This window comes from Macaca nemestrina, chromosome 8 (genome assembly GCF_043159975.1).
Source record: "Macaca nemestrina isolate mMacNem1 chromosome 8, mMacNem.hap1, whole genome shotgun sequence".
NCBI lineage: Eukaryota > Metazoa > Chordata > Mammalia > Primates > Cercopithecidae > Macaca > Macaca nemestrina.
The window spans coordinates 126,054,392-126,071,290 of record NC_092132.1 but is presented as its reverse complement, the minus strand read 5'-3'; the positions used below and the strand labels follow the sequence as shown (position 1 = coordinate 126,071,290).

Here is a 16,899-nt window from a genome sequence, read left to right as displayed (position 1 = left end):
ACTGTTGCTGGAATTAAATGGGAGAAAGTTAACTATTAGCCTTCAAGCCTTACGTAAACAAGACCGGTTGCTTTTGGCACCGTTAGGCTCTGGCTTTTGGATAATTTGTAACAAGGAAAATTGAAGTTGTTTCATTGTGTTGTTCTGTGTTTTTCAGAGATAAGACCAGCGCCACAACGGTGGTGAGGGGGCCCCGTGTCTATATTATGTGTGGGCATGGATATTTATATTCAAGCAAATTTAATGAATCCAAAGGCATAATTTTTGAAATTGCAGTTCACCTTGGGTTTGAGGTGTCCTGTTTTTCTGGCAAAGAGGCAGTGGGAGTGTCCAGGAAAAGGGCTAAAGTCTTTGTAGTCAGACAAACCGGCTTGCAGTCCTGACTGAACTAAATTCGCTTTATGATCTCCAGCAGGTTCTTCCACTCTCTGTACCCCAGCTTCTTCATCTGCAAGATGGAATAACATAGATAAGAGTGTCTAGCTCATAGCAAATAAGTATGCTTTCCCTTCCTCCATCTCCCACCATTTGTGAAATAAGAAAATTATCTAACTAGAACCAAAATTCCTATAGGACACTGGTTCTCAGTTGGGGGTGATGAGACAGCAATGTCTGGAGACGTTTTTGATTGTCACAATTAGGAGAGGGGTGCTACTGGCATCTAGGCCAAGGAGGCTGCTAAACATCCTACTGTGCACAAGACAGCAAGACAGCCCCCACAACAAAGAATTGTATAGTCCCAAAAAAATGCTGGTATTGTCATTAAATCCCGCTATAGAATAATCCTGCTACCCTGTAATTCAGCAAAGACTGGTTCTACCCTTTAACTCTCACCCTCAAGGAAACATTTCTGGTTTGCACTAAGAAGAAGAATAAAACATTGAGGGGATCACCGCAATTACATTAATATGAAAATGCAGATTGAAATTTTGTATTTAATTATTCAAGGAATATTTAGGCCATGCAATGTGGCTCATGCCTGTAATCCTATCACTTTGGGAGGCCGATGTGGGAGGTTCACTGGAGGCCAGGAGTTCGAGACCAGCCTGGGCAACAGCAAGACCTCTTCTCTCCAAAAAAAAAAGGAATAGTTTCGTTAGTTAACAATGTATCCTCTCTCATTTTTAAGGTATTTTTGTATGTCACATGTTACTACAGTTCATGAATAGTTTTATATTCTTGTTTCCATTTTTCTTCAAACAGTGGGTGTTTACTTACTTCTATATATTTACCTCTCTGCTAAATTCCTCACCTATCCTGAGGTTTATAATATAGTCCCTGCCCCCAAGGACTATACAGCCTCCGAGGAAGTGGATTAACGCACATGCAACAATTAGGGAACAATACAAGATAACATATAATTAAGCTCTAATTGCAACACCCAGAGTAAAGCGGTTCAGAGGAAAGGGAAATGAGTTCGGCAGCAACAACCCAGGGCTTGCCTTTGGGACTAAGGTGTTCAGGAAATGTTTATTGAGTGAAATGAAATAGTTAATGTTTCTTACACCAGGTCGGACTGGTATGTAAACTCCATAACAGGATTTAAAGTGCTAGGATTCATCAATGGATGTTGGTGCCTGGTTGTGAATTTATTCTTTAGTTTTTGTTTCTTTGTTTTTGAGACAGGGCCTCACTCTGTCACTGAGGCTGGAGTTCGGTGGTGGATTACAGATCACTACAGCCTTAATGTCCCGGGCTCAAACGATCCTCCCACCTCAGCCTCCTAAGTAGGTGGGACCATAAGCATGGACCACCATGCCCAGCTAACTTTATTTTTTGAGAGACTGTCTGACTATGTTGCCCAGGCTGGTTTCTAACTCCTGGGTTCAAGCAATCCTCTGGCCTCAGCCTCCCAAAATGCTGGGATTATAGACATAAGCCACTGTGCCCAGCCAATTTATTCTTCCTAAAACATCTAGTTTAAGCTTTTAACTAAACCTATATATTTCTTTAAATGATTGCACTTTAATAAAACCAAAACACTCATTCGTTTGACAAATACATGAGTGCGTGTTACATGCAAAGTGAGCCAAAATAGTCTCTACATTTCAACAGAATTGTTCTGTTTGAGAACTTGTTATGTTTAAGACTGTGTCTTGCAAACACAGGCCTTCAAAGGACATATGCTCTCTCCCTTTGCATAAATTGGATGCATATCTCTTTACTGCAGGTAGGTACTTGCACAGTATGCATTCCAGAGTTTTGCACATTAACACAGATGCAGAGAAATCATCCCAATACAAACATCCATTCCCAAGACACACACATCCAGCTCTCAGCACCTTCCCACAGAATCTGGGCCCTCACCTAAATACACACTGCACAAAACTCACATTACACAAAGCAAGACGTACTTAACAAAGACAATCACTTTTTGGTGTCCAGTCTCATCCCCTCTTCTTCTCCCTTCCCCTATAAATGACTAAGGCTTGCCCTTTCTGGGGGGCTGTCCTATCTCAGAACTGCCCTTCACCCTGCTTTCTCCCACACCCTGGCCCCCCTATTAAAATGTAGGCAGGCTGGGTATATTGGCTCATGCCCATAATCCCAGCACTGTAGGAGGTTGAGGCAGTAGGATCACTTGAGGCAAGGAGTTCAAGACCAGCCTGGGAAACATAGGGAGACCCTGTCTCTACAAAAATAAAAACTTTTACAAATTAGCTAGGCATGGTGGCACATGCCGCTAGTCCCAGCTACCTGGAGGCTGAGGTGGATCACTTGAGCCCAGGAGTTGAAGACTGCAGTGGGCTATGACTGAAACCACTGTACTCCAGCCTGGGTGACAGAATGAGACCCTGTCTCTCTTTCTCTCTTTTTTTTTTTCTTTTTTTTAGATGGATTCTTGTTCTTGTTACCCAGGCTGGAGTGCAATGATGCAATCTCGGCTCAGTGCAACCTCTGCCTCCCGGATTCAAGCCATTCTCCTGCCTCAGCCTCCTGAGTAGCTGGGATTACAGGCACGTGCCACCATGCCTGGTTTATTTTTGTATTTTTAGTAGAGACAGGGTTTCACCATGTTGGCCAGGCTGGTCTCGAACTCCTGACTTCAGGTGATCCACCCACCCCAGCCTCTCAAAGTGCTGGGATTACAGGCACGAGCCACCATGTCCGGCTGACCCTGTCTCTTAAAAAAAAAAAAAAAAAAAAAAAAAAAAAGAATGTAGTTATCTTCTGCCTAGTTCCATTAAGTAATTAGCTCTTTGGAGAGTATCTTCCATTAACTGAGATTAAGCACAGCAGACCCAGGCCCGACCTCCCTTCCCTGCTTCATATGCTAAGGACTCATTTATAGGTGCTATTTTAGAGCAGTGAGAGTCTGAGATTGCCACCCTCCCAACTCCGGGATGTAACTGCTTCCAGGCTTGCCTCCCTCCAATCCACTCTATTTCCTCAACCTCTTGCCTCTGCTTAAAACTCCTCAAAATCTTTCAATGGCTTTGATAATAAAGTCCCAACATTGCGCATTAAGGTCCTTCATGGTGTGCCTTCCAGTGACATCTCCAGCTTCCACCTGCCCCTCTGCCCCTACGTCTCACATGGCACTCCAGACGCCCAACTGATCTTCTGTTCTTTGCCTGAACAGACTTCTTCTGCTTGTTACATGCTGTTTTCTCTGCCTAGAACACTCTCTACCCTACCCTCTGACCTCCTTACTTGGCTATCTCTGCTCATCCTTCAGGGGTCAACCTAGATAGCATTTTCTCTGAAATGCTTTCATGGGCCTCCAAGACTGAAACTAGGTGCCCCTCCCATGTGTCCAAAGCACTGTGACTCATTGCACTGAAATCTCCATTTTCTTGTCCTAATGCCTCAAAAGACTAAATATTTTGTGAGTACAGGGAGTATGTCCTGTTTTCCATTGTATACCCAACACCTAGTACAGTGGCTGGCTTGTAGTAGGCACTTTTCTTTGAGTGTGAAACAGGGTTTCACTCTGTCACCAGGCCTGGAGTGCAGTGGGCACCATCATAGCTCACTGCAGCCTCCAAATTCTGGGCTCAACCAATCCTCCCGCCTCAGCCTCTCGGTAGCGGGGACTACAGGTACATGCCAGCACACCCAGCTAATGTTTTAGAAAAATTTTTGTAGAGACGGTATCACTATGTTGCCCAGGTCTTGAACTGCTGGGCTCAAGTGTTCCTCCCACCTTGGCCTCCCAAAGTGTTGGGATTACAGTCATGAGCCACCACACCTGGCCTGTAGTAGGTACTAAATAAGCATTTGTTAAAAATGAATCACCGGTTGCATATGCAGGACAGATTAGAGTTATTCCATGGTGCAGGTGATCCCTGGTTCAAAGCATGCCTCAGATGCTCAGTAGATTCCTGGGATACTGAAGACCTCTTGCCCATATATTTAGAGCAGATGAGGCCAGCAGAATGAACTGAGGCTTCAGTCTCCACCAGAGGCTTGATTTATACCTAACTTGGTTTCCTGAGCTCCAGACTCTTAACACCAGTTACCTAATTGGCATCTCCACTTGGATGTCTAATCAGATCTCAAATGCACCATGTCCAAAACCAGACTTCTGATTTCCCTTTAAAATCTGCTCCTTCCCATATCAGTAGATTGCAGTTCCCTTCTTCTAGTTGCTCAGGAAACAAACAAAAACTTGGAATCATCCTTAACTCCTTTTTTAAATTATTTTTTTATTTTCTTATACTCCATATCTAATCCATCAGAAAATCCTATTGGTTCTAGTGAAATACATCCAGAATTAATGAATGTTCCAGCATTTCCAGCACAACTTCCCTGGTCCAGCCACCATCTCTCTAGCCTGGCCTTCCACAATGGGCTCCCCCTGGTCTCCCTGCTTTCTCTATTGCCTTCCTACAGTCTATTCAACATCCCAGCAGCCACAAAGATTCTTTTGAAACCTGAGTCAGGCTGGGCACAGTGGCTCACGCCAGTAATCCTAGTATTTTGGGAGGCCGAGGCGGGCGAATCACTTGAGGCCAGGAGTTTGAGACCAGCCTGGCCAACAAGGTGAAACCCCACTTCTACTAAAAATACAAAAATTAGCTGGGCGTGGTGGTGCACGCCTGTAATCCCAGCTACTCAGGAGGCTGAGGCAGGAGAATTGCTTGAAACCGGGAGGCAGAAGTTGCAGTGAGCCAATATCATGCACTGCACTCCAGCCTGGGTGACAGTGAGACTCTGTCTTAAAAAAAAAAAAAAAAAAAAAATTAAAAATTAAAAAAAAACCCTAAATCAGATTATATCACTCTTCTGCTCAAAACTCCAACAGCTTCCCATCTCACTCACTGCAAGACCCTACGTGATCTTTGTCCCAGTCAGTCCTCCAGTCCTACCACCCCACCGCTCTTCCCTGGCTCCTGAAGCTCCAGCCACACTGGCCCCCTTACTCTTCCTCAGCTCCACTCCTAACTCAGCCTTTCCAGGGCTGTTCCTTGGGCTGGAATGATCTTCCTCCAGATACCCATGGAACTTGTTCCATCATTTGATTCAAGTCCCTGCTCCAATGCACTCATTGTAAGATACATAACTATAACACCACCACTGAGCTGCCCCTTTGCCTGGCCTTTTTTCTCTTCTTTGTACTCATCACGGCCTGATAGTCTGTCTCATTCAGTCAACTACAAATTCAATAAGAGTAGAGACTTTGCTTTTACTTACTGCTATATCTGCAGCTTCTAGAATAGTGTCTGGCATATACTAGACACTCAGTAAATAATCATGAATCAAGGGTCTGGTTAGACTTCCAAAAAGTTGCCCATCAGGATGCCAGATACTAAATTCTTCGCTGCTATGCTTCTCATTCACTTAGACTAGGGACCACATTACCTCTGTGATCCACAGTTCTTTTATGAAACAGTCTCGCTCTGTCTAAACTGCAGAGTCTCACTGCAGACTGGAGTGCAGTGACATGATCTCAGCTCACTGCAGCCTCTACTCCCCGGTTCAAGCAATTCTCCTGCCTCAGCCTCCCAAGTAGCTGGGATTACAGGCATGCACCCCAAGTGCCTGGCTAATTTTTATATTTTTTAGTAGAGATGGGTTTTTACCTTGTTGGCCAGGCTGGTCTCGAACTCCTGGCCTCAAGTGATCCACCTGCCTCTGCCCCTGCAAAGTACTGAGATTACAGTCTGAGCCACCACACCTGGCTTGTGATCCACAGTTTTAAACGAAGCTTTCATACCACAATCTCAAACCAGGCTGTGAGTTTCAAGTGAAAAGAATAATACTGTTAATGTCGTATCTGTGGCATACTTTGTGCTTTTCTTTTGATTGAGGAAATTACAATGTATCTTAGTGGACAAAAACAGGCCTAGCACCCACTGGAAGTATTTTCACTGTAAGAAGCACAAGAGCCAGGAATTTTAAGAGAAAGTGGTGGGGTGAGTGTGCCCTGGGGTCAATGGCATCTTCTCTCTGATCTGCTCAATCTGTAAGGCTTTTCTGGAAGAAGTGGGCTTTGCATTCCATTGAAGAGAAAGGATGGATAGGTAGCAAATAGGTGTTCAAAGGTTAAGGGTATCCCTGAGGTTTCTTGCTTTGATCTGCACAATGACATTTTCACACTAAGCCCCCATATGTGTAAAGATGGCCACGGGTACACCCCAACACATAAACACCCAGATCTGTGTCTCCTTCCTCCTAGCTCTGAAACTCAGTGAATTTGAGCAAATGTCCACATTCAAAAAGGGGGAAAATGAGCTGGCTTTGGGAACAGGGAACATAAGGCCCTACGACTCTTGGTATGAAGGAATGTGTAAGCCTGGGCAGGCTCAGTGTACACATCTGGTTTTTCCCTTTTATGCTTCTGTGGTTTCTATGACACAGGAAATCCATTCTGGAACAACCCTGTCTGCTTTCTAGTGAGTGCATTAAAAGTGGGGATTAAAATTATGTTTATCTCACTGCTCAGGCCATGATGATAAAATCCAGAACAGAACCATTTTGAGGGTGAATCAGCTGAGGCTTCATCCTACCTTGTGCCCCCAGGGAGGAGCTCGTAACTAAGACAGGAGGAGTGGGAACCCAAGGAAAAGATTTATGCACAGGTTAAAGAATATCTAGACATGGCCAGCCATGGTGGCTCATGCCCATAATCCCAGCACTTTGGGAGGTTGAGGCGGGCAGATCACTTGAGGTCAGGAGTTCGAGACCATCCTAGTCAACCTGACAAAACCTCGTGTCTACCAAAAATACAAAAATTAGCCAGGCGTGATGGTGCATGCCTGTAGTCCCATCTACTCAGGAGGCTGAGGCAGGAGAATGGCTTGAACCCAGGAGGCAGAGGCTGCAGTGAGCTGAGATCGTGGCACTGTACTCTAGGCTGGGCAATAGAGAGAGATTCTATCTCAAAAAAAAAGAAGAAGAAAAGAAAAGAAAAAAGAAAAAACAAAAAATCTAGACATGGCTGTCCCTCCGAAGCAGACCAGGTCCAGGAACATCCCACGTGGTGAAAACACAAATTCATCTCAACAGATAGAATTTGAGTAGTCCCCAATCTCACTGGGAGACCCTCTCGCTTAGGGTGCCACACTACAGCCTCTGCAGGAATACTCTTCTCATAGAAGGTTCTTAACAGAGGCTAAATTCAGTGGCCAGTTTTTCCCACTTATAAGGGAGATAACAGAGCTGTGAAAGAAATAAATAACATTAAATGGCTGGGCACGGTGGTTCACACCTGTAATCCCAGCACTTTGGGAGGCTGAGGTGGGTGGATCACCTGAGATCAGGAATTTGAGACCTGCCTGGCCAACATGGTGAAACCCCGTCTCTACTAAAAATACAAAAACTTAACTGGGCATGGTAGCAGACACCTGTAATCCCAGCTACACGGGAGGCTGAGGCAGGAGAATCGCTTGAACCTGGAAGGTGAAGGTTATAGTGAGCCAAGATAGCACCACTGCACTCCAGCCTGGGCAACAAGAGTAAAATTTCATCTCGAAAAAAAAATAATAGTAATAATAACAACAATAATAATAATATTAAACAATATGGCAGAGCACTGAGAACCTTAGACTTACAAGATGACCCCGAGGAGAAGCCTGAAGTTATCTGGCCCCTTAGATAACAAATGGTACCAGAGAAACTGACTAGGGGCTCCCAAAAGAGGAGGAGGAGAGATAGAGCAGAAGTAAAATAGCCAATAAGAAGCAAAGAATTGGGCTGGGCGTGGTGGCTCACACCTGTAATCCCAGCACTTTGGGAGGCCAGGCGGGCAGATCGCTTGAGATGAGGAGTTGGAGACCAGCTTGACCAACATGGTGAAACTCTGTCTCTACTAAAAACACAAAACTTATCTGGGCATGGTGGCTCACATCTGTAATCCCAGCTACTTGGGAGGCTGAGGCAGGAGAATCACTTGAATCCATGAGGCAGAGGTTGTAGTGAGCCAAGCTTGTACCACTGCACTCCAGCCTGGGCAACAGAGTGAGATTGTCTCAAAAAAAAAAAAGAAAAAAAAAAGAAAAAAAAAAAAAGAAAAGAATGAAAAGAAGAAGAAAAAAAAGAAGAAGAGAAGAATTGGCAGGAAAGTGCACATTGGGAATACTCACCCCTGACACTCCTCTTTGGTCCCAATCAACATGTAATAGTTATTTTACTGGGTCGGGTGCAGTGGCTCATGTCTGTAATCCCAGCACTTTGGGAGGCCAAGGTGGGAGGATCACTTGAGCCCAGGAGTTTGGGATCAGCCTGGGTAACATACGGGGACCGTGTCTCTACAAAATAAAAAATAAAGCCTAGCTGGGTGTGGTGGCACAGGCCTGTGGTCCCAGCTACTCGGGAGGCTGAGGTAGGAGGATTGCTCGGGCCTGGGAGGTTGATGCTGCAGTGAGCCATGATTGCACCATCACACTCCAGCCTGGGAAACAGAGTGAGACCCTGTCTCAAAAAGAAAAAAGAAAAATTAGCTGGACATGGTCATGTATGCCTGTGGTCCCAGCTACTTGGGAGGCTGAGGTGGGAAACTGAGGTGGGAAGATCACTTGAGCCCAGGAGGTCGAAGCTGCAGTGAACCATGATCATGCCACTGGACTCCAGCCTAGATGACAGAGTGAGACCCTGTCATAGACACACACACAGGTTATTTTTCTGCAGTGTGTTTACTGTCATGACTTTGCTCTTAAGGACCACTTTCGTCCCTTGGCAGTATCACCCCTAGCCCTCCACAGAAGGGGGCTGGTGGCCTTTTCTTTAGTGAACTTACCAGAGTTTCATTTTGGTTCAGCTGTTAAACGTCATCATCTCTCAAATGTATTCCATTCTGGTCGCCAGCCCCACATGAGCATTCCAGCCTTCTTCCTTATCCTTCTGTAGCAGCAAACTGCTGCCCAAGGCAGATGTGCCTTCTGCAACCCAGCCTGCCCAGATGGTCAAAAATGGCCCAGATCTTGAGACAATGATCACGCAGAAATATCACAGATCTTGACAAAGCGCACAGGGTGATCTTGCATACTGTGGAATGGCAAAGCCCATGAAGCACTGGGAAACAATTATTGTTATTATTATTATATAATATTATATATAATTATTATATTATTTCCACAGGACCACAACAGCAATGTGCTAACTAACAATTGCCCAGGATGTGGGGTTGATCAACTGAACAACATCTTGACAAGCAAAATGAAAAGATTAAAAAACAAAAGTCCATAACCCCATTTGCCAATCAGATAAAACCCCAAATATAAAAGGCTGTTTCTAAAAGCATTTTAAATGGTGTCAATCATTTTATAACAACTTCTGGCCCTTCAGAATTGAATAGCGGATGCTGTTTGTACCAGATATCTTATTGTATTCACAGTCAGCACAGTTTCTTACATCCATCAGAGATCAGCCTCCATCACTCCCCAGTGGGATAACCAACTTCACAAGACTGGTCTGTAAGACACTGAGAGCACAAGTGGGTTGACACACAGCATGAAATTCCCTCTTGAGCCAGACAAGGTGGCTCACGCCTATAATCCTAGCACTTTGGGAGGCCAAGGTGGGCAGATCACTTGAGGTCAGGAATTCGAGACCAGCCCGGCCAACATGGTGAAACCCTGTCTCTATCAAAAAATACAAAAATTAGCCAGGTGTGGTGACAGAGACATATAACCCCAGTTACTCGGGAGGCTGAGGCAGGAGAATCGCTTGAACCTGGGAGGTTGAGGTTTCAGTGAGCCGAGATCATGTCACCGCACTCCAACCTGAGCAACAGGGCAAGACTCCATCTCAAAAAGAAAAAAAAAAAAGAAAAATTCCCTCTTGAATTTCAGTATAGATAGCAAGGTCTGACACCTAGATTCTCCTTCAAGTTTAATTTTTCTAAGTGCTATGTTTTGAATGTGTCCCCCAAAGTTCACTTGATCACCAGTGCAGCAGTGTAGGGAGGTGGGGGCTAAAGGAAGATGTTTGGGTCATAGTGTACCATCCTCCTGAATGGATTAATGCCCTTATTATGACAGTGGGTTCCTTATAAAAAGATGAGTTTGGCCTCTCTTTCTCTCTTGCCCTCTCTTTGCCCTTCCACCATATTGTGACATAGCAAGAAGGTCCTTGCAAGATGCCTATACCTTGATTTTGGACTTCCCAACCCCCAGAACTGTGAGGAAATAAATTTCTGTTCATTATAAATCACCCAGTCTGTGGTATTCCTTTACAACAACATAAAACAGACTAAGACACCAAGTTTAAATCATTTATTTACTAGCAAAAAGTGTCTCCTTGTTTCATAGGCCTACCTAAATTCATTTAGGTGAGGAAGAATGACACTTTTTTTTTTTTTTTTTTGAGATGAAATCTCTCTTTGTCTCCCACGCTGGATGCAATGGCTCAATCTCGGCTAACTGCAACCACTGCTTCCCAGGTTCGAGCGATTCTCCTGTCTTAGCCTCCTGAGTAGCTGGGATTACAGGCATATGCCTCCATGCCCAGCTAATTTTTTTTTGTATTTTTAGTACAGACAGGGTTTCACCATGTTGGCCAGGCTGGTCTCAAACTCCTGACCTCAAGTGATCCACCTGCCTTGGCCTCCCAAAGTGCTGGGATTACAGGCATAAGCCACCTCACCCAGCCAAGAATGAGACTTATCTTTAGTTTTTTTGGAGAGAATCAATACAATATTTGCCCATAAAACCCAGAGTCTTACCTTGATAAGATATATAGTTAATGATTCTTCTAACCTGCAATTCATCTGATGTTAGGCCACATCTTGCCCTAGTAATCCTTATAACACATTGGAGCAGAAGTCTTGTGAATTATTAAAATCCTGTTCAATTACCCTTTTATATTATCCACCTGGGAGCACTCTGATTTTCCAATGCTTGTCTTAGAGATGGCCCATCTCACAATCTTCTCACTTATAAGCTGTTGATTTACAAATCCCAGACTTCTCCCTCTTATACTGCAATTGATTGCTTCTCAAATCACCGCTGACAAACTGTCAGTGATTCCTGAAGGCACAAGAAATGACTAGCATCTGGGTGTTTGGTAATTCAGCACCCAAGGTAGGAGTGAAGATCTGTCCTATGTAGAAACAAGATCTCAATCCACTTATAGACCATTCTAGGTTGTTGTTCCTCTGATATTTCCCTTCTTTCTTTGTGGCTTATCTCTCGATCCAAACTAATCACCTCAAAAGAGACACTTTGAAATTCACTAGTCAATGAGTTGCCAGGCTCCTTCAAATGAATAATAACAGCCAAATGACTGGAAAATTATTCCTATCATGTATTTTAGCATCCACCCACTCCATTCCCAATGTGCTATCCCACCATTTGATAAATAGAAGTATTCATTGTCCTGTATATATTGGGGAAAGGCACAGGAGATAAGATGCTATAGCACCTTTGGTTAGCTGGAAAGGTTGTGAAATACTGAGGACAGATTTGTGACGTCTGGATGACACAGCCAGGAGAAAAAACAAATCCAATCGAAAAAAGCCTTTAAAGCCGGGCGCGGTGGCTCACGCCTGTAATCCCAGCTCTCAGGGAGGCGGAGGCGGGAGGATAGCTTGAGCCCAGGAGTTCGAGACCTGCCTGGGTGATATAGCGAGACCCCGTTCTCCACAAAAAGGAAAAAAAAAAAAAAAAAAAAAGACAAGAAAAAAGCCTTTAAAATAATATGTCTTTGTTGACATTCTTATAGGAGGAAGCCAAGGAGGAATTTAATTGCACAACACACAAGAAGCTTTCAAAAATCCTCTTTCTAAATTTCTCCCCCCAAAATCCTACTGCCCATAGCTGCTGTTTCTCTCTCCTCCTCCTTCTCTCTTCTCCTGTCCTCAACCTTGTTCTCATTTCCTAACTACTCCTTTCCTTTCCTTTCTTCATCAAGTAGAGAAATACCAGCCTGCTCCTGACTTCCCAACTCTCCACTTTGTCAAAGGCCTAGCAGCTGACAGAGCCAGCAAGGAATCTGTCCCCTGTCTGTCGTGGGAAAATATCTAATTTTTTTCTTTTCATGGTGACAATATCAGACTAGTCTCAGTTTACCTGATGTGTTCCCAAGAATATGTATAGGGTCTCTATAATTTTATCCCCAGACCCCTAGAATGGCCATGACTGGCAAAGGATAGGAAAAGACCATCTCTCCCTGCTCTCCATGGACCACTGACCACCTTTTGCTTGGTGACCTACCCAGCTGTCCATCACTGGAATTGTTCAGGAGGAAGGAGAATGATTTGTCAGGGACTCTGTCTCTAAGATTCTGTGACTCCCAAATGCCCCCGCTCCTTGCAATTCATGTTCTGTCCTCTAATTGCTTCTTTAAAACTGACCCTCTCACCTTTTCCATCCTTCAGCTTTAACCAACTGATAGGTGATTATTATTATTATTATTATTATTATTATTATTATTATTTGAGAGGGAGTCTTGCTATATTGCCCAGGCTGGAGTGCTGTGGCATGATCTCGGCTCACTGCAACCTTGGCCTCCCGGGTCCAAGCCATTCTCCTGCCTCAGCCTCCCAAGTAGCTGGGACTATAGGCACCCACCACCACGCACGCTAATTTTTGTATTTCTAGTACAGATGGGGTTTCACCATGTTGGCCAGGCTGGTCTCAAACTCCTGACCTCAAGTGATCTGCCCTTCTCCGCCTCCCAAAGTGCCGGATTACAGGTGTGAGCCACCACGCCTGGCGAGAATAGTTATGATTCTATCAGTCTTTCTTTCTTCCTTTCCTTCCTTCCTTCCTTCCCTCCCCCTTTATTCTTTTATTTTATTTCTCTCTCTCCTTCTTTGTCTTTCCCCATGTTGCTAAAAACCTTCTAGTAATCTCACCTCGACAATCTCAGTCTTAGCCTTTGCACGATCCAGACCATCATCATATACCAAGGTCAAGTGTTATCTGTCCAATCTCTAACTCGGACCTGTTGAATTGTTTTCTGTGTAGAAAAGCAATAATACTGAGGAAGAATTAGATTTTCACAGGACTCGCACTTGCTATGACTCATTCTGGGAAGTGGAACACTTAAGAAGTGATAGCTGTGGCCAGCACCCAATTTCCATTATTCTTTGAGGGATAAATAAATACCACTGTGCCAAACTTATTAGTCAGGCCTCTTTTTGGAGACAAGTGACAGGAACTCAATTCATGCTAGCTTAAGCAAAAAAAATGAACTTGTTAGCTTCCTTAACTGGGAAACTCAGGAGTATAACTAGCCCCAGGCATAGCGAGACCCTGGGTTTAAACAAAGTTGGTAGGGTCTGTTCTCTAAATATCTCATTTCTGGTTTGCTCCTTCATATTAGTCCCGTTATTTCCTACTTCAAAAGAGCCCCCAGCCCTCAAAAATGAGCTTCCCTCGCGTACTTGGGAACATGGCTGCTGGCAGCTCCCAGTTATGACATCCTAATTTAGCAACACCAGCAGAAAACAAATTTTTCTCTCGCACATTCATATATTAGTTCCAGGGAAAGACTGTAATTGATTCTGTTCAGAGAAAATGCTCACTCTTTAGACCGCTGTTGCCAGAGAGATGGAATCCTAAGGTGGTCAGCCCAAATAAAACCACGGGGAATAGAGGAGTGAGGTCCCATAGAAAGGGACGCGGTACGGAGAAAATCACATATGTCCATTATACGAGGGGTAAGGGACACCTTTGAGAGTCAAAGCACATGTGCACTTTCATTAGCTGTGCGACCTCGGACAAACCGCTTTGCCTTTGTCAGCCTCCGTTCCTCAGGTGCAAAACAGTTAGTTACCTGGGTAGTAGTTAGGACATTACCAAATTACGTGTCACAGCGCCTCTCACTCTGGATTTCTCAGACAGTGGAAAACTGACTTCGTGGAAGAAGGCACTTCAACAGAGCCTGCTGTCCTCAGTGTTCATGCAGATACCCTCGTGGAGCGGTCCACGGTTTACGGAAAACTCTTTTTTTTTTTTTTTTTTTTTTTTTTGAGACGGAGTCTCGCTCTGTCACCCAGGCTGGAGTGCAGTGGCCGGATCTCAGCTCACTGCAAGCTCCGCCTCCCGGGTTCACGCCATTCTCCTGCCTCAGCCTCCCGAGTAGCTGGGACTACAGGCGCCTGCCACCTCGCCCGGCTAAGTTTTTGTATTTTTAGTAGAGACGGGGTTTCACCGTGTCAGCCAGGATGGTCTCGATCTCCTGACCTCGTGATCCGCCCGTCTCGGCCTCCCAAAGTGCTGGGATTACAGGCTTGAGCCACCGCGCCCGGCCGGTTTACGGAAAACTCTTGCATCGATTGCATAAATTAGAAAATAAAGCATAGAAGGCCGGACTGCCTAGAGTACAGACTCAGATCAGCTCAGTGCGTGACTGGAGTCTCGTGCAGGCACACAAACCATAGGGCGATGCTGCCACCGAGTCATTTCCTGGATTAGGAGAAGTGGCAGAGACGCCCTCAGGGACCACACGTGTCAGATCTCCACCTCCCAAGCGGCGATGCCCGGACGCGCTGCTCGGGGCCCAGAGCGCTGCGTGCACGCAGCCTCCAGCAATCACTTACCGCGTGTGCGCGCGTGTGTGTGTGTGCGCATGTGTGTACGTGTGTGTGCACGCGTGTCTATGAGTGGGTGCACTCAGTTATGTGCGCAAGTGTGTACGTGTGACGCGTGTGTACGTGTGTGACGCGTGTGTACATGTGCACGCGTGTATGCGCACGTGAGTGCACTCGAGTGTGTGTGCTTGTGTGTGCGCGCGCGCGCGTATCCATGTGCGCGTCTATTTGTGCATGTTTGAGTGCGCCTGTGTGTGCACGCGTGTGTGTACGTGTCGTGTGTGCGTGCGTGTATATGTGCGTGTGTGCGCACTCGGAAGTGTATGTGAGAGTGCGCGCGCACGCACGCGTGTCTGTGTGTGTGGCGAGGGGGGCGGCAAGGAAAGCAGGCTAGACATCTTTTAAATAAAATAAGAAAAATAAAAGCCCAGCAGTCCAGGGTGTCTTCAGCCAGCCCCTCCCTCCCGCCCCACCTCCGGCTCCCGCCCCACCTCCGGCTCCCGCCCCACCTCCGGCTCCCGCCCCACCTCCGGCTCCCGCCCCACCTCCGGCTCCCGCCCCACCCCCGGCTCCCGCCCCACCCCCGGCTCCCGGGCCGCGGCTCCGGCGCCGCGTTTTCCTGGCCGCCCCGCGCCCGCGGGTTAAAGCTCCCCCGCCAGGAGTAAACAGCGCCCCAGCCGGCAGTCGGCAGCCCCGCCCCTCGGCCCGTTTCCTGCGCCAGCCCTGGCAACAGGCCCCGCCCCTCGCGACAGGCCCCGCCCCGTGCCGTCCGTCTAGCCCTTCCCGGCGTCCGCCTACTCGCGGCGAGGTCCCGGCACGGGCCCGTGCCGAGTGCCCAGCCAGCCCCGACCCTCCTCCCGCGGGACTCCACGGCCAGAGCCCGAGCCGAGGGAGGGTGCGTGCCGCGCACGTGACTCGTGTTGTGGGCGGGGCCTTCACGGCGATGGCGAAGAGGGGAGGAGGAGGTGGGAAGGAGGAGGGAGGGAGGAGGAGGAGGAGGAGGGGCGGGGAAGGAGGGAAAGGGAGTGGGGAGGAGAAGGGAGAAGGAGGAGAGAAGGAGGGCAGGGGAAAGGAGGAGGGGAGAGGAAAGCAGCGGAGGGGGGAGGGGAAAGCAGGGGAAGGGGCGGGGCGAGGGTCCGGCTTAGCCTCCTCCAGCTGCCTGGAGCTTGCCTGGGGCCCGGTTCTCCCGCCCCCGCCCCTGCCCCTCCTCGGGTCCAGCTGGGAACTGGCTCTGGCCTCTCCGCCCGGCGAGGGCCTCAATGGGCTCCCCGACGACTTTGCCGCGGTTGCTGCTTCTGCAAGCACAGCCTCCGGGCGCTGTCCGGCTGCAGGGCTCCCACCTCTTCCCCAGGTCCGTGCTCAGCAGAGCCTCTTAAGTTTCCTGCCTATGTCCACAGAACCCGACATTTCAAGCCCCCTGAACGCACAGGCTCCTGCTGCATAAACACCCCGCCCTCTTGCCTCCTGCACACACAGGCCTACATTGTAGGGCCTCCCACGCCTCTCCGTTCCTGGAATGGAGCTCACCTAACCCTGTGCTCGTCCTGCTGTCTTCTCTAAGGGTGGGGAAACTTGAGGTTCAGAAAGCTGGAAGGATTTCAGTGTGCACCATACGTCGACCACACAACAGTCCCACTCCTAGGTATTATCCAAGAGAAATTAAAACATGCCCACACTAAGACTTCTGCTTGCGTCACAGCCAACCAGAAAGTAATCACAATATCCATGAACGGGAGAGTGAATAAACAAATTGCAATATATCCATGAAATGGGACGCTACTCAATAAAAAGAAATAAACTTTTTTATTTCTTTATTAGTGCAGACACTACCTGGGAGGAACCTCAGAAGTATTCGCTCTGGCGGACCCGGCACAGTGGCCCACCATTGTAATCCCAGCACGTGGGGAGGCCAAGGTAGAAGATCACTTGAGGCCAGGAGTTTGAGACCAGCCTGGGCAACACAGTGAGACCCGTCCCCC

General features: G+C 47.1%; 1 long non-coding RNA gene across 1 annotated transcript; it reads right to left on the bottom strand.

Annotated features, from left to right (window-relative positions):
- Window positions 1-189: 189 nt before the first annotated feature.
- On the bottom strand, window positions 190-16,583 carry LOC139355884 (uncharacterized). The gene is made up of 3 exons (XR_011607139.1): window positions 16,448-16,583; window positions 9,182-9,456; window positions 190-448 (listed from the first exon to the last, which is right to left on the bottom strand). It is a non-coding gene; the product is annotated as an uncharacterized lncRNA (long non-coding RNA).
- Window positions 16,584-16,899: the final 316 nt, after the last annotated feature.